General features: G+C 46.4%; 1 protein-coding gene across 1 annotated transcript in view; it reads left to right on the plus strand.

Annotated features, from left to right (window-relative positions):
- Positions 1 to 25,459, plus strand: part of LOC146075876 (uncharacterized) — a 107,714-nt gene that overhangs the window by 44,498 nt on the left and 37,757 nt on the right. The gene's annotated exons all lie outside the window — the stretch shown is intronic.

Raw genomic sequence — 25,459 nt, forward strand, 5'->3', positions numbered from 1 at the left:
ATTGTTGTTAATTCTACCAGTCTCTCCATTAACTTCCTGTAGTCTACTTCCCCTCTGGCTGTGCTGATCATATTGCCAGCAATGTGTCCACTCTGGTGACATCCTCTACAGATTGGTTGGCCCTGATGTTCGAACTAGTTTGTAGCCTGTCGGCCTGATTCTCGAGCGACCTCCCATCATGGACGATTCCTTGCACTGCTTTCCTGTCTTGTAAGGTGTGGTACTCTGATGATTTTCCTCCTTGGTTTGGTACTATAGTCAGCCCCATCACTCTGGTTCAGCCCCAATAACTGGAAGACGGACGATTTAAAGTCTGAGAAGTAGCTGCCTGGTTGCTGGCCTTTCCACTTTTGCAGCTGTGATTGGTATGATTTCCTTGCACTCCTTCTATGAAGAGGCCAATTACAGTTTCATTGGAGAACACAATCTCGAGAACCCAACGTCTGTATGGCCTTCATGGCTTCCTGTAGACCTAGCAGGAATTCCCGCAGTGATACAGGCGGTTCTATAGCTCCACTACAGTATTAGAGACAAATAGTTCTCACAGTTTTTGGAGTATTTGTTCTACATTTTTCTTTTCCTTATACACCCCTGCCTTTACATCATGATGAGGAGCAGGGCCTTTTTACTGCCCCATCAGTATCTTCACTTTTTGTTCTTCGCTGAGAGAGTATAGACGGAACATACAAAGCATTTTGGTGACCCATGTTTGCAGTCTGCACATGTGCATATTTGCACAGTCACCACATCATTCACTGGAGGTGTGGGATTGTGGCAGGCAGGGGGCGTTGGCACGGGTATGCCCAGCATTTCCTGGACGTACCCATGAAACCGCTGGGCATCCCCATGCAAACCCAGGTGGGGAGCTGCCTGTTGGGGGTGGACAGCTGACATCACAGGATCTCAGCCACATTCTCAGATCAGACAGCACAAAGATAGGCATGTCAAGACTGATGTAATGCCTATTACATATACCACATGCTGTAATGCCCATTACACATTACTCCACACACAGTAATCCCTACTACATATAATACGACATGCTGGAATTACATATTATGCCACAAAAATATTACTTACCTGCATGCTTGTTGCTATGGGTTTCATGCTAAATGCTAGGGGCTAACATGCTCTGCCAGTGGGGTTACATGTTCTGCCAATGGGGTTACTTGCTCTTCCAGGGGATTACATGCTCTGCAGGAGCTGGAGGTTCAGCAGAGCTGCCCTGACACATCTGCAGCTTCCGGATACTGAGGCCACAGCTGTAGCACGTGGCAGGCCCCAGCGTCGGAGAGCAGAACGCTGCTCAGTAGGTGCTCCTTTATGCTGTGCGTGGAGGGACGGGGGCGTCTGCGCTGCTGCCTGCTGCCCAGGGGTCGCGCACTGCTGCCTGCGCTCAGTGCGCTGCCGCTGGTCCCTTAGGAGGGGAAGAGGGAGGGTTGGGCCCCACTACTGTTGACTTCCAGCAGGCAGCAGGAGGGGGACGGGGTTGGGTCAGGCACCCTGCCCAAGCTAATGACTTCCAGCAGATGGGGGGTGGATGGGCACCGCTCAGTTTGCTGCCACTGGTTCCATAGGAGGGGGGAGTCAGGTCAGGCACCCTACCCGCACTGCTGACTTCCAGCCAGGAGGGGGGTTTTAGCTGCCTATGATGCTGCGGCTACTGACTTCCAGCAGGTGGGCTCAGTGCGCTGCTGCAGTTTCATTAGAAGGGAAAGGGGGGTTAGGAAACGCTGCCACTGGCCTGCACACGACCAGATTCTGCTTCCTCCCTCCAAAAGAATCTGGTCGCCAGGAAGCAGAATCTGGTCGCCATGGCAACCTGGTATTTGTCAAGCCCTGCAATAGATGTTAGGGCCTAATCCGGAAGATGGACTTCCTACAACATATACCGGCTACATAACGGTCCTTGCATCCATCTGTGTCACTGACCCTGCAATCTGATCTCCTCACCAACCCCATCTGCATTCTTGTGAGGTGTACTGTAAGTGTGCGATGAGAAAGTGCTTTAATTAATTATTGACTTTAAACTGGTTTATTTAATAAGAAGTAGAGCATAACGCTCAGTTTTGGACTCTATGCCACTAACGAATGTGAGATGTTGGAATCTACAGTATATCCTAACAATTGTATATTTACATGTATCTATAAGAATGTTTTATGAAATATCTAGTGTTATACACCAAGTATAATATTTTAAGTGTTATTATTAAACTATGAATAGTTAATTTGCTCGCTTTTCTAAAACATCAACCACTGCCTAGAGCAGTGGTGGCCAACCCGTGGCTCTTGAGCCTCATGCGGCTCTCCCCCTTGTAAAGTGCGGCTCCTGCTCCCACTGCTGCCCGCCGCCCACCGTCCGTCCCAGTCCCCCCTGCTGCCGATTCCCTGAATCCCTTCTCCTTCTGAGGGGAGGAGAGTGCACATCGCGCATCTCTCCTACCCCTTACTGTGCATCCTTGTGACTGGGCCGTCTGCCAATCAGAGCTTGGTGGCCAGCAGCCAATCAGGAGCTGGCCAGCGAGCTTTGAATGGTGGACGGCCCAGTCAGAGGGAAGTGAGGGGGAAGGAGACGCGTGCTGTGCTCTCCTCCCATCGGTGACATGACAGGAGGACTGCAGGGGGACACCAGACTGTCCTCTCCCCGCCCGGCAGCAGCAGCAACAATGGTGAGTGCTGCTGCTGGGGAATTTGCACTGTGGGGGCATAGCAGTTTGTGGCACTGTGGGGGCATAGCAGTTTGTGGCACTGTGGGAGCATAGCAGTTTGTGGCACTGTGGGGGCATACCAGCTTTCTGGCACCGTAGGGGCATACCAGCTTTCTGGCACCGTAGGGGCATACCTGGCACCGTGTGGTGTATACCTGGCACCGTGGGGGGCATATGTGTATCTGGCACTATTGGGGGCATATGTATATATGGCACTGCACTATTGGAGGCATATTTGTATCACACCCACCCAAGGGGTCAAAATAGACTACACCCTTTTTTTGGCGCATGCGCCTTCGGCGCGCGGATGATGTCGGCTCTTTAGCTTGACTACCGATATTTTTTGGCTCTTTACCTCTGACCGGTTGGCCACCCCTGGCCTAGAGGAAAAAAACCAGTAGGCGCCTTCTGTACACTTAAAACAATTTATTAACAAATACCGCAAAAAAAACATAAAAACATATAGATCAATAAACAATAAGACGATAATGCATGCATGCACAAAACCACAATTATTTTAAAAAGCCATTTAAATGCAAGTGCATAAGGTTGTAACTATAGTTACCAGTTCCTTTTTAAACAAGTGGGGTGTTGAACTTTGGCAAATATTTCCAGCAGATCACACTCACTGGTGGTGTGGGTAATACTTAGAGAAAGTCCTTTCCAGCAGGGTTTATAGTATCAATTCTTTCCTTAATGCTGGTAATATGATAGTTACTTTGTTTAGTAGGATACGTCAGTCTTTTAATTAGCAACGCAACCTCTGTATCCATCTGACCTGTAGATTGCTCAGTGTGTATGCTAGGTCACAGTACCTTTGTGTAGTTTCCCCACTTTCTTTGTCCGGCCAGTGGATCTAGCTGCAGCCAGACTGTACGGTACTCCAATGGATATGGAGCAGGTGATTACCGCTCTTGTGTGCGCCGCTGTCAGACCACCGTGTGTGGCGGCTGCCGGGTGATGTCCTTATGCCGGCTAAGTGTGTCAGCTGGGGGGACCAGGTTACCGCGGGTGGGATTAAGCCAATTGGCAGATAGTTCCTCTCGGAACAATGCCGTCAGTGTACCCCGCCGGTCCTCAGCTGTAAGCACTTCTGAATAGCTCCTCACAAAGACGCGTTTCGCCGCACTCAGGTGGCTTTGTCAATTTCAGGAATGAGGGGTTCGTGTTGGGGGAAGGCTTTATACCTATCAGTTAGTTATACACAGGTGTGTGTCTCCTTTGGCAAATCAATCACTAGCACTTGCATGGCTACACTTTCTGTCTTACTTCACATATGCAAGACAGCTGGATTTAATTCACAAAATCGGCAATTGCAAATATATAAAAAACGACACAACCTTAAAATCACACATATATGTATAAATAAACAAGCACACATGTACACATATGTGCTTGCTATACTGACAGACTTTCATTTCTTTTTACTGTATTAATTTGTATTTTTCATTTTTTATTTTCAACCACTGCCTCCCTGTAATCACCCTCTTCCATCTCCGTCACCCCTTCCCATCCTCCATTAGCCGCTGCCTCCTTGTCACTTTCTACCTTCCCATATTACCCACTGCCATCCATTGCCAACCTCTGCTCCTTCCTAGTCACTTCTGCCTCAACCTCTCTCCCAGCCTAACCACATCTCTTCCCCTAGCACCAAACCCTCCCATCTCAGCCAAACGCCATCTCTCACCCTAATGCCTAACCTTCCCTACACAGCCTAAGCCAGGGGTCGACAAACCCCGGGCGCCAGGTCGCCAAGGCGACCAGATTCTGCTTCCTGGCAACAAGATTTTTGTGGGGAGGAAGCAGAATCTGGTCATGGCTGGGTGCATGGCAGAGCAGATCTGCCGCGGCTATATGTCCTCTACAGCCGGCATTGCGGTATTACAGCCACAGCAGCCCGGCCTCCCCAGCATGCAGCAGCTCCGGCTGGTTCACCCATGTACCCGGCCGCCGGCGCAGTCAGAGCCCGGTCTCCCCTGCACACAGAAGCAGCAGCAGCTCCGGCTCCTCTTCCGGCTGGTTCACCCATGTACCCGGCCGCCGGCGCAGTCAGAGCCCGGTCTCCCCTGCACACAGAAGCAGCAGCAGCTCCGGCTCCTCTTCCGGCTGGTTCACCCATGTACCCAGCTGCCGGCGAGGTCAGAGCTCTGTCTGCCGCACAAAGAAGCAGCAGCAGCTCTTCCTCCGGGTGGATATGCACTATATGTACCCGGCTGCCGCTGTCAGAGACCGGCCTCCCCGGACACAACAGCAGCAGAAGCTCCGGGTGTAACTGGCCACCGCCGCTGCCACTTACCCCCAGCTGCTGTCAGTGTATGGCATGGCAACAAGCAGTTTAACCCCTTGACAAGGAGCAGGTTAACCCCTGGCAGAACATGGTAACACCATAGCAACAAGCATATTAACCCCTGGCACAGCATGTTAACCCCATTGGCAATGAGCAAGTTAACCACCCCTGCACACCATGGTAACCCCATAGTAACAAGCATATTGACCCCTGGCAGAGCATCTTAACCCCATTGGAAATGAGTATTTTAACCCCTGGCGTCAAGCATGAAACCCATAGCAAAGAGCATGTAGGTATAAGCAGAACTTATGTGGCATAATATGTAATTACGGCATGTGGTATTATATGTAATGAGCAATACGATGTTTGGTGTAATGGTCATTACGGCCCGTGGTATATGTAATGCCCGTTTTTTTGGAGGGACGCACCTTCGGCGCGCACTGTCCCTATTATTAGTTTATCTGGCTCCTACATTTTCCTCCTAGATTTTAAAGAAATTTGTCAAGCCCTGGCCTAAGCCCATCTCTTCCCCTAGTGCCTAACCCTCCCACTCCAGCCTAAACCCCATCTCTTCCCTGTGCCTAAACCTCCGGATACAGCCTAACCTCATGTCTCTCGCCCTAGTGCCTCAACCTTCCATCCCAGTCTAAGCCCATCTCTCCCCCTAGTCCCACTCCAGCCTAAACCCCATCTCCCCTCTCTCCTTACTCTCTTCCGCATGACCCCTCTCTTTGGCTCAACCCTCACTCACCCCCCTGCCTCTAGTTTCTCTCCCCTCTGTTTCTTTTCTCCCTAACAGTCTCTCCCTGTCTCCCCTATTAGCAGGAGACTAGACTAGTGCAAGAGACAAAAGTATATGTGATGGGATCCAGGAAAAGCAGAGAAGGACCCTAACTTTATAAAGTCAGGGGTCCCCGGGACTCACACTTTTTCTCTGACCGCGATCACTGGACACTCACCTCACTCCACCCTCTTTTGCCACACGTCACCTCACTCCCTCTCAAACCCCATCACCTCACACCCAGCCTCTTCTGTCGCCCAGGCACATGGCACCATGTATGGGCAGCCTTAAGCTTGTCTGGCTCCAACACTTTCTTCCTGATGTAATGGGCATTATGGCACGTGTAAATGTAACATTACATTACATTTACACACGCCATAATGCCCATTACATATACATATTACATTACGGCGTGTGGTATATGTAATGGGTATTATGGAGTGTGTACATTTTTGGTCCCTTTTATTAGTTTATCTGACTTCTACATTTTCATCCTGGCTCCAAGATTTTAAAGAAATCTGTCGAGCCCTGGGTTATGTACATGGCCTCAGATCAGAAATGGAGGAAGCTGCTGATTTATGTAAAGGCTGAGAGTCGCGCTAAAGGACCCACTGACTGCTAACCACTGGCCAGGCTGGTCAATGGAGTCTCCCAGGATCTAGCTCCAGACAAGACTGCACTTCAGAGGGACGCCACCAGCAGCCAGGAGCATCCACGAGGAGGGCAAAGGATGGCAATTACAATACCATACTCAACTGAGAATTTACAACAAACTGTAGAAGTATACTTACTACTACTACTAACAATTAACTAAGCATCAGCCTGCTTTTCCCAGCTTTGAGTTTGGCCATATAGAGTAAGGGTAAACGAATTTGGGTGTGGTATGTCCTCCCGATAGTTGGTATTCCGATGGTCAACCACCAATGTTGGAATCCTGTCTGTCAATACTGCAACAGCATAAAAGCCCCCGGCATGCTCACTGCGCTCAACACCGGTTCTATTCTCCATCTATTCTACCCCCACCAGGTAGAATAACCGGCCAGTCAGGATCCCAAGAGACAGGCTTTTAACAGTTGGGAATTCTGACGTCTGTCTATTGACCATCAGAATCCGGACTGTCAGGAGGCCATCCGACACCCAATTGATTTAAGCTTGTTAGGCACGCAAACCTCCCAACATGACCCTCTCCAAGAGGGACACAATGCTCTGCTTTTGGACCTCCATCTTAATGTATGATTGTTATCACCTGTATTGAGCAGGTTCATTGGTTAGAAAGGTGTTTTACCACAGCTGATGGCAATTATTACTTAAGCGGGAAGTCCAGGACATACATGTGGGGGGATATTCTGGTTCACTTGCAAAGGCAAATTCCATCTCAAATGGAAAAAAAACATGTGCACTGCAGGTGGGGCAGATATAACATGTGCAGAAAGAATTAGATTTGGGAGGGGTTTTACTTCAAAGTGAGATCTATATTGCAGTGTAAAAATGAAGCAGTCAGTATTTACCCTGCACAGAAACAATATAACACCCAAATCTAAATCTCTCTGCACAGGTTACATCTGCCCCCTGCAGTGCACATGGTTCTGCCCATTTCTGAAAAATTTGCCTTTGCAAGTGAACCAGAATAAACCACCAAGTGCACGTCACCTGCCTACTGTTTGCTTATTGGTGAAGGGAGAAGGAATCGTCATATACAGATGGAGCCACTGCCATCTATCTCTATAATAGGATTAAGTGAGTAATTGGATTACACTACTAATCCTCTACTCTATTGTTCTATGTATTGTATTGCAGCTGAGAACAATAGGCTAGCCATCCTGAGCCAGGGCCTAAGGAAGATAGATGAGATGGGCTCCTACTGCAGGTATGTTACTGAACGAGCTGCTGTCTGCCCACATCTTACATATTATACACTAAGTGCACGTCACCTGCCTACTGTGTGATTATTGGTGATGGGAGGAGGAACCGTCATATAGGTATGTTACTGAGCGAGCTGCTGTGTGCGCACATCTTACATATTATACACTAATTGCACGTCACCTGCCTACTGTGTGCTTATTGGTGATGGGAGGAGGAACCGTCATATAGGTATGTTACTGAGCAAGCTGCTGTGTGCGCACATCTTACATATTATACACTAAGTGTACGTCACCTGCCTAATGTGTGATTATTGGTGATGGGAGGAGGAACCGTCATATAGGTATGTTACTGAGCAAGCTGCTGTGTGCGCACATCTTACATATTATACAGTAAGTGTACGTCACCTGCCTACTGTGTGATTATTGGTGATGGGAGGAGGAACCGTCATATAGGTGTTACTGAGCGAGCTGCTGTGTTCACCCATATTACATATTATACACTACTGCTGTGTACACACGGGGGCGATATGGGCTATAATCGCTGGGTATATGGTCGCAGGCGACCATATTGCCAGTGATTGGAGTGCGCACCAGCGATAAATCGCCGGGTGCGCGCTCCCGTTTTCTGCCCCATTGTAATCGCTGGTCGCAGGAGCTTTCTCCTGCGACCAGCTAATTACCTCTGCGGCTCCCCCAGCAGAGGTTCCTTTTCATCAGCGACCATCTCTGGTCGCTGATGAAAAGGAGACACTGAGCAATGTATTGCTCAGCCATATATTGCAAGCAATATATGGCTGAGCAATATATCTCCCCCCGTGTGTATGCACCTTTAGTGTATGTCACCTGCCTACTGTGTGATTATTGGTGATGGGAGGAGAAACCGTCATATAGGTGTTACTGAGCGAGCTGCTGTGTGCGCACATCTTACATATTATACACTAAGTGCACGTCACCTGTCTACTGTGTGCTTATTGTACACCTGAGTGCCGCATCCCCATTGCCACATGGTTTCCCTAATTCAGACATCATTTCCTGAGCCCATATAATACCCTAATGACCCAGGGCAGAGATTGGCAGAGCCATTATATGGGGAACAATATGGGCCTATGGGGAACGAGGCAGTGACCTCCTGACGGAGTTATCAATGGATGGAACATTCCAGTGGTTTCACCTCACGCTGCCAGTCTGTGCTCACTGCACTATGAGGCGCCTGTGTTATGCCCCTTTCAGACCGCACTTTTAAAACGGTAAATTGCCGTTTTTTTACCGTTTTAAAACGGTAATGTGTGCGGTCTGAAAGGTCCAGTCCCACTTAACCGGTTAGAAAATGCCGTTTTTTCTAACCGGTTAAAATGCAGGGTCCTACCCGTTTCTGAACCGGTATTTTAGCGCAAAAATCGGCTCAGAAACGGTATTTAGGACCCAGCCAATGAGCTGGGTCCTAAATTCAGCACAGTGAATACTTAATGAGCGCTCATTAAGTATTCACAGCACTGGAGCCCCCCCGCGCGTGTCGACACCCCCCCGCGCGTGTCGACGCCCCCCCGCGCGTGTCGACGGCCCCCCCGTGTGTCGACCCCCCGCGCGTGTCGGCGCCCCCCCCCCCCCGTGTCGACTTACCCCGTGCCGGTATCTCCGTTGTGGTTCCCGGCACTGCAGCTCAGTATGCTCGGAAAGCACTTATGAAAAAAGTGTCTTTCAGAAAATGGCTGCCCCCCATACGGAAGACAGTTTTTTTAAACAGGGTTTCCTATGGGGCAGCCATTTTCTGGGAGACACTTTTTTCATAAGTGCTTTCCGAGCATACTGAGCTGCAGTCCACAACGGAGGTACCGGCACGGGGTAAGTCGACACGGGGGGGGGGGCGCCGACACGCGGGGTGGGGTGGGGGGGCGTCGACACGCGCGGGGGCGTCGACATGCGCGGGGGGCGTCGACATGCGCGGGGGGCGTCGACATGCTCTCGGTCGACACGCGAGGGGGGGGGGGAGCTGCACGGAGGGGAGGGCTGAAGGCCGCACTGGCTTTGACCCTGTATTTGGAAAGTTTCCAAAAACGGGTCTGCCAGTGTCAAAAAATCGGCACTTAAACGGTAATATACCGTTTAAGTGCTGCGGTGTGAAAGGGGTTTTATCTGGCAGACCCGTTTTTGGAAACGTTTCCAAATACAGGGTCAAAGCCAGTTATGCGGTCTGAAAGCAGCATTATATTACTTACAGTGCTGGCTGTGTCTGGGGTAGAGATGTGTCGTTCGCGAACGATCCGGTTCTTTTGAACGGATCCATCAAAAGAACGAACGAGCCGCCGATCCCAAAATGGTGATCCGGATCGGTTTCGCTTAGCATTACATACAATACAATGCACATTGCATTGCTTGAGCTCAGCACTGCCCCCTTTGGCAGCTGAGATATTTTCTTCTAATTGGCTGCTTGTGCTGCTGCTGCTGTTGCTGTGTCACGTGCAGATCTAGTTTCTTCTGAATCTGGAAGCCCTGAGGGAGGTCTGGTGACTACACATCAACAGCAGACTAAGCAGAGCAGAGGCATTGGCACTGGCAGGCATTTCAAGATTGCTTCACCTGAGTTCACCAGTAGTATCACAGAAAGGTGTGTAGTAGAAGTATGAACACACAGACACACAGACATAAATTAGGCAGTGCACATGTGTTTTTTTTTTTTACTAGATCTGTGTTTGCTGGGCTGTGTAGTACATTTAACTTTAATTTGGAGGGGGAGGGGGCCTTCTTTTAACTTTCATTTGGGGGGGGATGGGGGGCTTGGCAATGAGCAAATTTAGTCTCCCTTGGCAACGAGCAAATTAATACCCCTTTTACACAGCTGCAAAACCCCGGGTCTTCAGCGGGTCAGACCCCTGTCAGCGGCAGTGTAAATGGGACACGCCGTGTCCCTTTATACGGGACTTCTACCCAGGTCCTGGGAACTGGATTGTTCGTCAGACAAGCGTTGGTCAGACAGTCACTAGGTCGACATGCAGAAAGGTCGACATGGGAAAAGGTTGACATGGGAAAAGGTAGACATGGACGTTAGGATGACATGAGGAAGGTCATAAGGTCGACATGGGGTTTTCGCTGTTTTTTGACCCGAATGTCAACACAGTTGACATGGACACAGTTGGAAGTGAGAATCGGACCCTCGCATCGCTCGCAATGCTTTGGGCACAGTGTCTCACTTCGCTCGCCACACTATTATAATCTCACTCCATGCCCTAGTGGAAGGTAGGGCATGAAATACCGCCTGTCGGCACATGTCGGCTCAAAAAACAGTGAAAATCCCCATGTCGACCTTATGACCTGTCGACCTTCCTCATGTTGACAACAACTTGCACCTTACTTAGAACAAGAAAGTTCTGTAAATGTTACTCAGTCGAGTATGTTCTGAAAAAAAAAGTTTTACATATTTTTACAGTTTATTTTGAATAAAATAAATGATTGTTGAACAAATTATGCTTCATTATTATTAAATTACCCTTTCAAGAATTCACAGCAACTTGAACAGTATTGACGCCAATCAGCTCCTACCTGTCATGTTTCAAACCAAGCCTTTAACTTCACAGGAAGGATCTGATTGGCCAGTGAAAAAAAAAAGCAGACACTATCACTTCACCGAGCTTTAAAATCTTAAACCCCTTAGTGGCACATTTATCAAACCATATTTGCGGCTAAATCCCTGAAAACACACGTTTTCGGGGTTTAGCAGCAAACATTAAGTATCCCCTAAATGTATCATCGGGGAACCGCAGCAGGAATCTCCGATCCCTGCTGCGATCCCCCTTTCAGCGCCGCCGGCCGCATCCCCATAGGTTTCTATGGGGGATGCGAAGCTGCCCGACGTATCAACATCGGGCAGCCCGGCTTCGCACCCCTGGGCTACCGCCATTCTGAGATGGCGATAGCCCATTGTAGTCTATGCCTACACATCGCACTGCCCGGCTCGGATGAGAGGGGTCAGCGGGGGTCTGACCCCCCGGCTTCCAGGTTAGGGCTTCGCTGCGCCCTCAAAATTGATAAACTGCCCCAATATAATCAATACCCCAGGACACCACCTCACAAAGGATTATTCCCTGTATTTGTCATTGTACAAGTATATAGGTTGGCATGAGGGAAATGGTTGTATTTAATGGGTGAGTAGACACTTTTATTTTTATATCATAGGGACCCCCTCCTCCCTCCCGAAACTGGCAATGAAAAGGGGTCTTCAAGAGGGAGGCCTGATTTGTACAGTGAGCCACAGAATGTCAGACCCCACCTCCCCCTACTGCCGTATCCGGCGGCATGTATGCCTGAAATGCTGAGGGCCTATTGGGGAGATATTCAAGGGGAGGGGCTACAGGCTAATTGTAGTAGTAGTACAGAGACCGGTAGGGACCCTGAGATATATAAGGGGGCAAACCGGCGTATTCAATATTCAATTATCTACTGTGTTTACCACGCAGGGCTATTCAATTATTAGTCAATTTCCCCTGTGTGTAAAACCATAGATTCTACGGGCTAATACTGTGGAGAACAATCTATGTTAAGTGCACCACCTAGGTCAGGGTTAGAGATCCTTTGGCCCCAGCTGTTGTTGGACTACACATCCCAGCATTCCCTGCAACAGTGTTATCATGGCCAAATAGCAAATTGTAGCAGGGCATGCTGGGATGTGTAGTCCAACAACAGCTGGAGGGCCAAAGGTTCCCCATCTCTGACCTACGACTTTGCTCTGTTTCTGGACTTCCCTCTTAACGAATGATTGCTATTACCTGTTCTAAACAGGTAAATGGGCAAGAAAGGTGTTTCCACACAGGTAATAACAATCAAACATGAAGAGGGAAGTCCAGAAACAGAGCATTGTGTCCCTCCTGGAAAGGGTCATGTTGGGAGGTATGGTACACTAACTCAAACCATAAATAACTGTCTTTTTTACACAAACTGACCCGTAGAGCCGCCCAAAGGAACTAGATCTTTTCAGTGACCGACCCGGGTCGAGTCGGGTCCGCAAAAAGAGCCGTTTTGCCCATCTCTAGTCTGGGGGCAGATATTGGGCTATTACCCGCCCCCGTGTCCTGTCTCCTCCCACCCTCAGTACACATTACACAGTGCCCAGCACCAGGGTCCCCACACACACACAGCGGGACTCACCTCTCTCCCTTGCCGCCGCGCTGCCCGTGATCCCGCCGCTTCCTGTCTCTGGCTCCGCCCCCAGATCTGTGAGGTAATACAGCCGGGGGCGGGCAGGGGACACGTGGCACAGGGGAAGGGAGTGGGCGGGGACACGTGGACGCTGGCATGGTGCTGTAGTGCACGGTGTCAGCGTCATAGTGGATACACACCAGCCAATGCCTGTGAGGCCCTGCTCCTAGTCACCCCCTGGCGGCCCCCTGTGGTCACACACTGCACGTTATAGCCACAGGGAATCACTACAGGATCCTGCAGCATCGTCACAGAACAGGGAGATCAGCGCCGCAATCCCTGCCGCACAGTAATGACCCGGTGACGTCAAAACAGCTCCGGCGCCCAGTCTCCTCCCCTCTGCCGCGTGTTCCCGCCCATTCCCTTCCCCAGTGCCGCGTGTCCCCTGCCCCGGCTGTATTACCTCACAGATCTGGGACGGAGTCGGGTGCAGGAAGCGGCGGGATCACGGGCAGCGCGACGGGGAGAGAGTGAGGTGAGGGTAGAGACTAGATCCCCTTCAGTTACAGTAACTGCCTTAGGAACTAGCACTTTTTTATTATCTCAGCTAGTTCCTCTTCAGTAAATCAGTTACAGTTACTGCATGGGAACTAGCATTTTTTATTATGCCAGCTAGTTCCTCTTCTGCTAGTGTAAATATTTCCCCCCTGGAGGTCATGAACGGAATCAGAAGTGTATTTAGCCTACTTTATTATTTGTGTCTACATCCACTTCTGTTATTGTACCTAGTACATGAATTGAAGTGGATGTAGCCCATTTATTATGTTGTGCCTTCATCCACTTCTGTTTATGTAATTTATTATGACCCCCTTGCTGTCAGATACTAAAACTGATGTGGATTTAGCCAATTTATTATAATGTGTCTAGAACCACTTCTGAATTTGTATAAAGAGGGTGATTCACTAGCATTACCAGTGTATTCGTGCTGGGGACCGATGGTGTGGCTCTGTGCATATATGTGCATGTGTAGTTTCTCAGTTTGAATGCCTTCGGTGACTAGCACAGTTGCCAATGTATTCGTACGAGTAGTGGAGGGTGGACACCGGTCTTTGGCATGAGAATGCCCAGCATTTTATGTGTGCCCCTATGAAACATTACCTGCATGTGAAGCATACAGTATGCCCCCTATAGGTCGTGAACAAAATTAGAAGAGGATTTAGCTCATTTTATAAAACAACGCTAGTTCCTCTTCAAATCTAGTACTAAGAACATAACCTGCATGTGAAGCATATGCCCCCTATAGGTCGTGAACAAAATTAGAAGTGGATTTAGCTCATTTTTTAAACAACGCTAGTTCCTCTTCAAATCTAGTACTAAGAACATTACCTGCATGTGAAGCATATGCCCCCTATAGGTCGTGAACAAAATTAGAAGTGGATTTAGCTCATTTTATAAAACAACGCTAGTTCCTCTTCAAATCTAGTACTAAGAACATTACCTGCATGTGAAGCATATGCCCCCTATAGGTTGTGAACAAAATTAGAAGTGGATTTAGCTCATTTTTTAAACAACGCTAGTTCCTCTTCAAATCTAGTACTAAGAACATTACCTGCATGTGAAGCATATGCCCCCTATAGGTCGTGAACAAAATTAGAAGTGGATTTAGCTCATTTTATAAAACAACGCTAGTTCCTCTTCAAATCTAGTACTAAGAACATTACCTGCATGTGAAGCATATGCCCCCTATAGGTCGTGAACAAAATTAGAAGTGGATTTAGCTCATCTAAAGAAAAAACAATAATTCCTCTTCAAATAATGTACCATGAACTTTTATAGATTTTGAAAACTGCACTAAAGGCATCCATTTTTTACCTTGCATTCATAAATACATTTTTCAAGTACAAGGACAATCATGTGAGTACTCTCAGGGTGCATGGAGTACACAACACCCAAAATTAGGTTAATTGGAGGCAAAAGTGTATAAATTGTAAAAGTTGACAAAAGTACTGTATGCATCAAAGACCTGGTAGCAGCTTGGCACACAGCTGTGCCAGAGAAGCCCCTTCATGTGCTTCCCAAAAGGAAACCAAACAGCTGAAATCATGTATGGCAAATAAGCTTTAAATTGCATGGTAGAAATTGTTCACTTGAAAATGTGTTTTTCTGTGTTAAAGGGATATTCATTCAGAATATTAAGCATAACCATCATGCACAGTAGCACTGCCTAGACACAAAACATAAATTAAGAGAGATTGCTTTTTTACAAAACCTCCTTTTGTACCTCCTGACCTACATGTTTTATTAATGCATATATACAGTATACAAGATTTATCTCCTGTGGGTATGGAAGTGTACAGGCTTAACTAGGTAAAAGGGCATACACACGTAGAGATGTTTGCTAAGTAATTTTGCTAAGCTATTAAGGGTAGGCAATTTCCTGGTGTCCAGATCCAGATCATACACATGCAGAGATTTGTGCTAAGCAATTTAGCTTAATAAACAAAAAAAGGCCGGGTAGTAGTTTGGAATGGGATAGGGTGATCATTATCTCTCATTCTGTACACACAAAGAGATTTCCTGTCTTTGCAGATGATAATTTGACTGCATGCACTGACTTAATTAGCAGGTTAGGTCTGTGTTTACTTTCTAAAAGTTAAAAAAGAAAGCAGCGCTGGTAGAATTAAATATGCATAAAATTTAATGGAAGTATGACACAATAAAAATAATCACATGAACATATAAACATATATTAAAATAATTTAAATGGACCCAAGTTTGAATAGTCACCAATTTTTGGAGAAAGGTAAGTCCTGCTCTGATCTTGGTATAGGGGGTTTTTGGGGAGTCCGTATTAGCCAATGATGGTATCCTGTAGATTTTAGAAAGTGGACTCAACCGATGGCACAGTTGGAAATTAGCCCAATCGGGAGTCCTCACTGCTGCGAGTGACAGGTATCCAATTTTTTGATGGCAAGAGACTTCCAGAGATGATGAGAGAAAAGACGATCAGATAAAGTAAGCAGGTGAAGCGAGTCCTTAGATGTTTGTAGGTAAATTGTTTTTACACCCACGTTGCTTTTGTGGGTGTCCTGTGGCCGCTAAGCGCTGATCAGTGACGTACATCACTGAACAGCATTTTTGGCACAGGGTTGATATAATTTTTTTTCTACAGTTTTTTTAAATTGATTTTTTTTGGAGAGTGCTGTGGTTTATTTTTTTTTAAATTGTTTTTACACCCACTTTGCTTTTGTGGGTGTCCTGTGGCCGCTGAGCGCTGATCAGTAACGTACATCACTGATCAGCATTTTCGGCACAGGGTTGATCTATTTTTTTTTTTTGGATCAAATTCCTGTTGCCTTTGAGCGCTGTTCAGTGACGGACGTTACTGACCAACATCTGTGCTCAATTTTTGGCGCAGGACCTTTTTTTTTTTTTAACCCCTTCAAGGTTGTACCAAAAGCTGCCTTGAAGTTGCTGAGTGACGTACATCACAGATCAGCATTTTTGCCACAGGGTTGATCTAATTTTTTTTTTTTTTATTGGGATCAAATTCCTGTATAAAGTATTTTTTTTTCTGCACTACATACACACTACATACCCCCGTGTTGAAATAAAGTTTGTACCCCCCCTACACTATACACGTGTTGAAACATTACACTTACAGAAACACAAAAATAAAAATGGCATCCCAAATGTCATCCCAGTCATCCAGAAGAATGTATTCAGCGGAGGAGGCATATGCCATGCTTGCCTCTGACTCTGACACAGCCAGTGATGCAAGCGGGGAATTTGAAGGATTCGTCTTAACCTCATCTTCCTCCTCTAGTGATGAGGGACCCCCTCAAAGACGCCCCCGTAGAGCAGCTGAGACCCCCCCCCCCCAAATGATTGATCCCGTATGGACCCCACCACCAGACAATTTTGAGCCCCAGGTTCCTGAGTTTTTGGCCATCCCAGGAATCCAATTTGATTCAACAGGTCTCAGAGAAATTGACTTTTTCAAATTATTTTTCTCTGATGATTTTATAAATTTAATGGTGGACCAAAGTAATTTATATGCCCAGCAGTTTATTGCTCAAAACCCCACGTCATCATTTGCTAGGTGGACCCCTGTAGATGCAGTAGAGATGATGACGTTTTGGGGTCTGGTGTTACATATGGGCATAGTAAAAAAGCCAGAAATTAGGCAATATTGGAGTACAGATGTTCTGTACAGCACCCCATTTTACCGTATGGCCATGACTCGGACTCGTTTTGAGACAATCCTTAAATTTCTACATTACACCGATAATGCACAGTGCCCACCCAGAGATGATCCCACCTTTGACCGGCTATTCAAAGTCAGGCCGGTCATTGATCATTTCAGTGCCAAATTTGCAGAGATGTACATCCCTGAAAAATTTATTTGTATCGACGAGTCCCTTATACATTTTAAAGGAAGGGTTAAATTCTGCCAGTACCTTCCCAGTAAGAGGGCAAGGTATAGCATAAAAATGTATAAACTGTGTGAAAGCACCTCAGGGTACACCCACAGGTTTAGGGTATATGAAGGGAAGGATTCAAGAATTGAACTGCCAGAATGCCCCCCCCCTCCCTCGTAGGTGTTAGTGGAAAAATTGTCTGGGAATTAGTGCACCCCTTCCTGGATAAAGGTTATCACCTCTATGTGGATAACTTTTACACTAGCATCCCCCTGTTTAAGGCCCTTGGTTCAAGAGGTACAGCAGCTTGCGGTACTGTGCGCAAGAACCAAAGAGGCCTCCCAAAAACGCACATTGCCCAAGTACTGAGAAGGGGTGAAAGCAGGGCACAATCCACCGAAAATATGTTGTTGGTCAAATATAAGGACAAGAGGGATGTCCTTATACTGACAACAATTCATGGAGACAGTACCACCTCCGTCCCTGTACGAGGTACCAGTACCCACACCTCAAAACCTAATTGTATCCTAGATTACAATAAGTACATGGGCGGAGTGGATCTTTCAGATCAGGTACTGAAGCCGTACAGTCCCTTGCGGAAAACAAAAATCTGGTACAAGAAGCTGGCCGTGTATATCATCCAGATGGCACTGTATAACGCTTACGTGCTATTCCGTTCTACCAGCCAGAGGGGGACATTTATGCACTTTCAAGAGGAAGTCATAAAGGGCCTAATATTTGGGAACCAGCAGGCAGAGGGCCCCAGTACTTCTAGTACTGGCCCCCGTATTGTACCAGGGCAGCATTTTCCTAACGAAATCCCCTCCACTGCAAAAAAGGGCAGGACACAAAAAAGGTGCAAAGTTTGCTATAAAAAGGGAATAAGAAAGGATACTATTTTCCACTGTGAAACTTGCCCCGACAAACCCGGCCTATGTATAAAGGAGTGTTTTAAAATATACCACACATCTATGGATTATTAGGTTCATCATTTCACCGTGCTTCGGGGGTCTTGCTAATGCCACATAGCACCCACCATTCATTCCACCAGAATCTGAGCTGCAAAATCACTCCTTCCCTTCTGAGTCCTGCCATGCACCCAACTGGTATTTTTTGGTCACATATGAGGCATTGCCATACTCGGGAGAAATCGGGGCACAGATTTTGGGGTGCTTTTTCTCCTTCATACCTTATGAAAATGAAAAATTTTGAGCCAGAACTGCATTTTTGTGTAAAAAAATGTAATTTTTCATTTGCACAGCCCAGTTGTATCAAAATTGGTGAAACCCCTGGGGGTTTGAAATGTACACTATAGCCCTAGATGAATTCCCTGAGAGGTGTAGTTTGCAAAATGGGGTCACTTGTGGGGGGTTCCACTGTATTGGTGCTTTGGGGGTCTTGCTAATGCGACATAGCACCCACCAACATTCCACCAGAATCTGTGCTGCAAAATCCAAATATCACTCCTTCCCTTCTGAGTCCTGCCATTTTTTGGTCACACATGAGGCATTGCCGTACTCGGGAGAAATTGGGGCACAGATTTTGGGGTGCTTTGTCTCCTTCATTCCTTGTGAAAATGAAAAATTTTGAGCCAGAACTGCATTTTTGTGTAAAAAATTAAATTTTTCATTTTCACTGCCCAGTTGTACCACAATTTGTGAAACCTCTGGGGGTTTGAAATGTACACTATACCCCTAGATGAATTCCCTGAGGGGTGTAGTTTGCAAAATGGGGTCACTTGTGGGGGGGTTCCTAACTTTTAGCATCTTATGGTGCCTAGAAACCTACATGGTGCCTAAAAAATAATCTCATAAAAAGGAGGCTCCAAAATCAAGTAGGTGCTCCTTCTATTATGAAGCCTGTGGTTTGGTCAACGTGCACACTAGGGCCACATATAGGATATTTATGAAAACAAAAGAATTGGGAGAATCAATTTTTAGTCACATTTCTCTAGTAAAATCTACTGTGTTCCTTAGAAAAATCAGCAAAAAAAATGAAATTTTGAAATTTCACCTACACTTTGTTTTAATTCTTGTGAAACACCTAAAGGGTTAACAAACTTCCAAAATGCTGTTTTGAATACTGTTTTGAATACTGTGAGGGGTGCAGTTTTTGAAATGGCATCATTTATGGGGGTGTCTCACATACAAGTCCCTCAAAGTCACATCAAAACTGAACTGGTCCCTAAAAAAAATCAGTGTTTGAAATTTTCTTGAAAATTTGAGAATTTGCTATTCATATTTTAAGCCTCCTAGTGTCCAAAAAAATTAAAAGGAGGTTGAAATAATGATGGAAACATAAAGTAGACATATGGTCTATGTTAGTTATTAACTATTTTGAGTGGTATGATTATTTGTCTCACAAGCAGAAAATGTAACATTTTTAAAATTGCTAAATTTTCCATTTTTTTACGACATTTTGGTATTTTTCACAAACAAAACACAGACTGTATCGACCCAAATTTACCACTAACTTGAAGTACAATGTGTCACGAGAAAACAATCTCAAAATCACTGGGATAAGTAAAAGCAAAAAAAAGTTATCCCCACTTAAGTGATACATGTCAGATTTGAAAAAAAGGGCTCTGTCAGGAAGGCAAAAACAGGCTGCGGCGGGAAGGGGTTAAAGACAAGTGGTAAACATTCACAGTTTTGTGCTACCTTTAACATAAAAACAAAATTTTATTTATATATATATATATCTTCATACCTTGTTAACCATTTCACTGAAACTACTATCGTTCATACAAATGGAACAATGTACAAACATACAATCTTTAACAAAACATTTAGCATAGGACAAAAAATGTAAATTAATAATACAGGGTAGGGAGGAGAGAAAGCACAGATGTTCACAAAATTGTTGAGCATGAATAATTGGGGAAAAATGTAAACGATGGGTGTTGATTTTTCGGCATGTTAAAAATATCTAATAACCCTGCCCCATGCACTGATAAATAAAATTAGAATGATAAAAAAGGCAATGTTTATTGCCTTAAGGTCCACACAAAGAACGATCCAGAGGACAGATTATTAGATTTCCCATCAACTCACTGGTAGCTTCCCGATAGCTCATGGACAAACAATGTGGTAAGTTTATACATGACTTAAGATACCACCGGAGCCTGTAAATGGGGCAGATTTATTAAGCTTGGAGAAGAGATAAACTGGAGATAAAGCGGAGAAAAGGTAAAAGGAGATAAAGCACCAGCCAATCAACTCCCAACTGTCTTTTTCAAACACAGCTGATTGGCTGGTGCTTTATCTCCTTTTACCTTTTCTCCGCTTTATCTCCAGTTTATCTCTTCTCCAAGCTTAATAAATCTGCCCCAATATTACAAGCAGCAGGTAAGATCACAGGATTAAAGGAATGATCTGCAGAAATGCGCATGACAGTTAAGGGCCCTACATATGCAGAGATGTGTGCCAGAGATACATAACGGGAGATTCAGCACAAGAGATTTCACTCTTGTGGCTCATTTCAGACAATGAGCCACATACAGAGAGATTTGTGTCAGAGATTCATAATGGGAGATTCAGCACGGGAGATTTCTAATCTGTCACAGAAAGTGAAGAAACGTTGGTGGTACAGTGGGAACGGACATAAAAAAAATACTTACCAAGTCCGGGGTCCAGCGTCTCGTCCTGTCATAGACAATAATTTTGTAAAATAAAAAATGGCATGGGGTCCCCCCCCCCAGGCATGACCAGCCCCGGGCTTTTTGAGTGGTCCTGGTTCCCAAAATCCAGAGGACAAAGTGTGTGGGGTCCCCCGGATCTTGGGGACCAGCACCAGGCTCTTGAGCTGGCCCTGGTTTCCAAAATATGGGGGACAAAATGAATAGGGGTCCCCCATATTTTGGAGACCAGCACCAGGCTCCACTAGCAGGGGGTGTAATGCCATAGCCAGGGGACACGCTTGATGGTGTCCCGTGGCCAAAGCATTACCCACCCTAACTAGTCAGCCCAGGCCGGGAGTTTTTGGGGAGGTGGGGACCCCCCAAATAAGGGAGTCCCCCCTCTCCAGGGCACCCCAGGCCTGGGCTGCAGCCCGGGGCTATCCCCTGCACCCCTGGGCGGTGGGTGCAGGGTTGATAGCTTAACAATAATATTGTCTTTTACAGTAGGACTACAGGTCCCAGCAAGCCTGCCCCACATGCTGGCACTTGGGAGAACCACAGGTACCAGCATGTGGGGCATTAAAGGCCAGTCGGTACCTATAGCCCCCCTGTAAAGGAAATATTAAAATAAAACACAAACACAGATGTTTTAGTATTTTATTAACTGCATCTGGTCTTCACCCAGGGGGGCTCCTGCCCCCCCCGGGCTTCTGCGGTGTCTTCACCTGGGGGGCAGCGGCTCCCTAAGCTCTTTTGCATGGCCGCTGCCTCCCAGGGCTTCTGCCTCTTCATCTGTGTTCTTCACCTGGGGGCGGCGGCCTTTTAAGCTCTTTTGCATTGGCCGCGCCTCCCAGGACTTCGGGAGCTCTTCTCTCCTCCTCCGCCGTCGGACTGACTGCCCCTACCCTGTCTCGAGCTGGCTAATATAGCCAGCTCGAGCGGGCGGGGCAATGACGCGGCGAGCCGTGATTGGCTGGCCGCTGCCATTTTGAAATTTGAATTTTTTTTCACATTTTCGTCCCGACGCCGCCGCCGAGAGGAGAGGTGGGGGTGGCGATGGGGATGGGTGCTACTGGTGGTGGGGGAGGGGGGTCAGGGGTGGAGGCGGCGGGTTCTGCAGTCGCTCGCCCTGCTCATCTGCCCGCAGCCACACATGCGGGAGATGAGCAGGAGCTTTCTGAGCGACTGCTCTGAATTGAACAGCCCGTCCGTTCTGAATCTATGACAGATTCAGAACGGCGGGTGCGCGCATGTAAATCGCTGTGTGGGCTATATACACAGCAATTTACATGCATTTTCTGAGCGATTTGTTAGAATCGCTCAGAAAATGCCTGAATATCGTGCTGTATGTGGGGCCCATTACAGTGTATGGACAACAAACGATTTGCACATTTATGAACGATTTGTCGTTTAGATGCACTGGAAAATGCTAAATTTTTCAGAAAAAAAAGTCTGTGTGGTGACTTTTAGACACTAGGTTGGCCCTATATCAGGCATTACCAACCATGGCACACGAACAGTGCATGTTTTAGTGATATCCAGGCATCAGCACAGATGACTATTAGTGCCTCAGGTATTTTTATTTAGCCTGTGAAGCATGTATATCACGAAAACATGCACTGTTGGTGTGCCATGAGGACCATGGTTAGAAATGCCTGCTCTATACAGTACATGATTATAGATGGTATTATTGATTAACTGTAGAAGAAAATAAGTGAATTTGAAATGACATATATGCAACCTTGAAATAATAGGTACTGAACCTTTCTAATGGATATAATAGAACAAAATATGTATAAATTTCCAGTCTAAACCAGTGGTTCTCAAACTGCGTGACATGGCACACAGAGGTGCAGTGGGAAACTTGCAGGGATAACTCAGGTTGTGGTCAAGGACCAATTCTAATTATTTTGATTCAATGGAATAGGCAAATCCAGTGCTGGTGGATGGTGATCATAAAACACGTGGACAAACAAAAGCAAATCCTGTCCCTCACCATGTAAATGTACCTAAGGTTGACATAAAAACACATTGAATATATTTTTCGCAATTTCTCAACCAACCAACTTTTGGGCTAGAAGTGCCACTAAAAAACTTCAGATACTGTAAAGCCCCCCATACATTAGCCCGACTTGTCCTAGGGACAAGTCGGACCCGATTTCCCCGGCAGCTCCCCGGGAGGTTTCCATCATGATAAGGCACTTGATGTGCCAAGTTGTGCATATGATAAATCGCCATGCGATTTATCATATAAAACTCCCGGGGAGCTGCAGGGGGAGAGCGGGGTGAGGGACACTGGTGAGCAACAGGGGGGTAGCCGGGCATTGTAGCTGTCAAATAGGCAGCGGGCGGTGGGGGGGCGCTGGAGAGCCGGGCTGGGGACACAGGCAGCAGCGGGCGGGGGTGGACGCCGGTGAACGAGCTGGCCGGGCGCATCATGACCGGGGACGGGGAGAACGCTGCAAGAAAAAAAAAAAAAAACATTACAAATGAATTGGAAGCCAGTGATTGGCTGAGAGCTCTCTCAGCCAATTGCTGATTGGCTGAGAGAGCTCTCTCAGCCAATCACTGGCTTCCAATTCATTTGTAATGGGTTTTTTTTTCTTGCAGCGTTCTCCCCGTCCCCGGTCATGCTGCGCCCGGCCAGCTCTGTTCACCGGCGTCCACCCCCGCCCGCTGCTGCCTGTGTCCCCAGCCCGGCTCTCCAGCATCGCCCTCCCCAGCGTCTGTCACCGCTGACGCTGCCCGCTCTCCCCCTGCCTGGCTCTGGCGTCCCCCGCCCGGAGGCTGCACATAAGATTTAGGAAATCCGACTGCCCGACTCCGATCCGATGCGCACGGGACCGCGCATCGGGGGGGCTGTCAAACCATGCGATTTGGGCCGATTTCATGGCCCGATTCATCCGAATCGGGTGAAATCGTGCCCAAATCGTATAGTGTATGGGGGCCATTAGGCTACAGTATTCACAAAAGTTTTAGAACTACTGCTCTAAAACATTGGTTATCTAAATATAAAGATAACAAGTAAACTTTCTACAGGTCAAACAGCAGATGCACAGGTGTATTCATTGTTCACTGGAACATTTTACAAGGTGAGGAGGCATGTAAAATAGGAACCATTTGTGGGCCTGAGTACAGTGATAGATCACATTTGTTTACACAAAGTAAACATTTAATGATTGGCAAGATAAAAACAGCAGACATGAAATACAAAAGCACAGGCTTAAGTTTAACTTAATACTGTATATTAATATAATTATGGAATCATTTTTGATTATATAGGTTTTAAAATGGAATGAAGTCTTCTTAAACACAGGTAACCGATTGTGTGAAGCGTGACCGACTTTTTCCAGGTGTGTTCAAAACGAAAACAACTCTTATCAGATAATGTTTATTAAGAGCACTTTATGATTATGGATTTAAATAATGACAAAATAAAGTTTACTTTTTAGCGATCTTTTTAGAACCCTGCACCTTTAAAAATGTGTGCAGTTCCTCGTCCCTGCCTGGGGTGTCACTCTTCTGGTGATTCTCAGCACACTCTTGTCTGTATCTTGGTGCTTATATACAAACCAGAGTGTGCTGAGTATCAGCAGTACAGAGTGACACCCCAGCCAGGGAAGAGAAACTGCACAAATTTTTAAAGGTGCAGGGTGCTAGAATGAACACTACTTTTACTGTACAGGTGAGGCATTCATGTCTGATGTAATAACATGCAGTTTGAAAGCAGAAGAAATGTAGCTCATTTTGGAATACTAAAGGGGCATAGACACGGTGAGATTTAGAGTAGGCCAGATTTGTGCCATGTGATTTTCCTAAAACTGTAGACATGGCCGGTTTTAAATACGGACGATTTTGACTATACTACAATATATCGTTTTAAATATTGGCTGGGTGTGCAATATAGTAAAATTTTGCTTGCAATACGGACACATTTGGAGCGCTTACCAACATTGTACGATTTGAACCATACAGGCTAAACTAGTAGTTAAAATATCATTGTATGTACGGCATGATTGTCAGCTTGAAAATTGATAAAAAAAAAAAAAAAAAAAAACACAGGAGTCCAATCAAAAGACGCCACAATAGTTGAGTTTTTCATTTTCAGTTAGTGTACAGACATTCTGTCAATGACTTTCTGCGTTACGTCCAGCAGATAAGGTTTTCAATTCTGAGAGCCGTAGAAATCTGGGAAGAGAAGGAAAGTCTGCATGAGTCAAGTTGGGATGTAATGAGATAGTAATATCTGTGACTTTAATGCTGCCTGCACAACATAGTTGAAAGGACAACAGAGGGTGTCCGTCCCCTGCAATATGCTAATTTCCAAAACAAATCGTGGAAGTTGCTGTAGTTTCTTAATTTACTATTGCTGAAAAGAAAATGAATAGTAGCTCAAGCGAAATCTTGAGGATTGCTGCAGCATGGACACAATCTATTGTGAACAAAAAGCTGAATGCAGATTATAAGGGAATCACATGTTGAACAGGATCATTTGACATCCTGGAAATCACAATAAATCCAATGCAGGCAATTAACTGATAAAGTGGTCCAGAACAATTTTTCACAAGTATCACAAGGGAGTGAACTGGTTCAGGAGTCTGCTGATCCTACCAGGCTGATTGTAAGTGCTACCTTAAAGCATTCAAGGCAG

This window comes from Crinia signifera, chromosome 4 (assembly GCF_055691185.1).
Source record: "Crinia signifera chromosome 4, ASM5569118v1, whole genome shotgun sequence".
In the NCBI taxonomy this organism is placed as follows: Eukaryota; Metazoa; Chordata; class Amphibia; order Anura; family Myobatrachidae; genus Crinia; species Crinia signifera.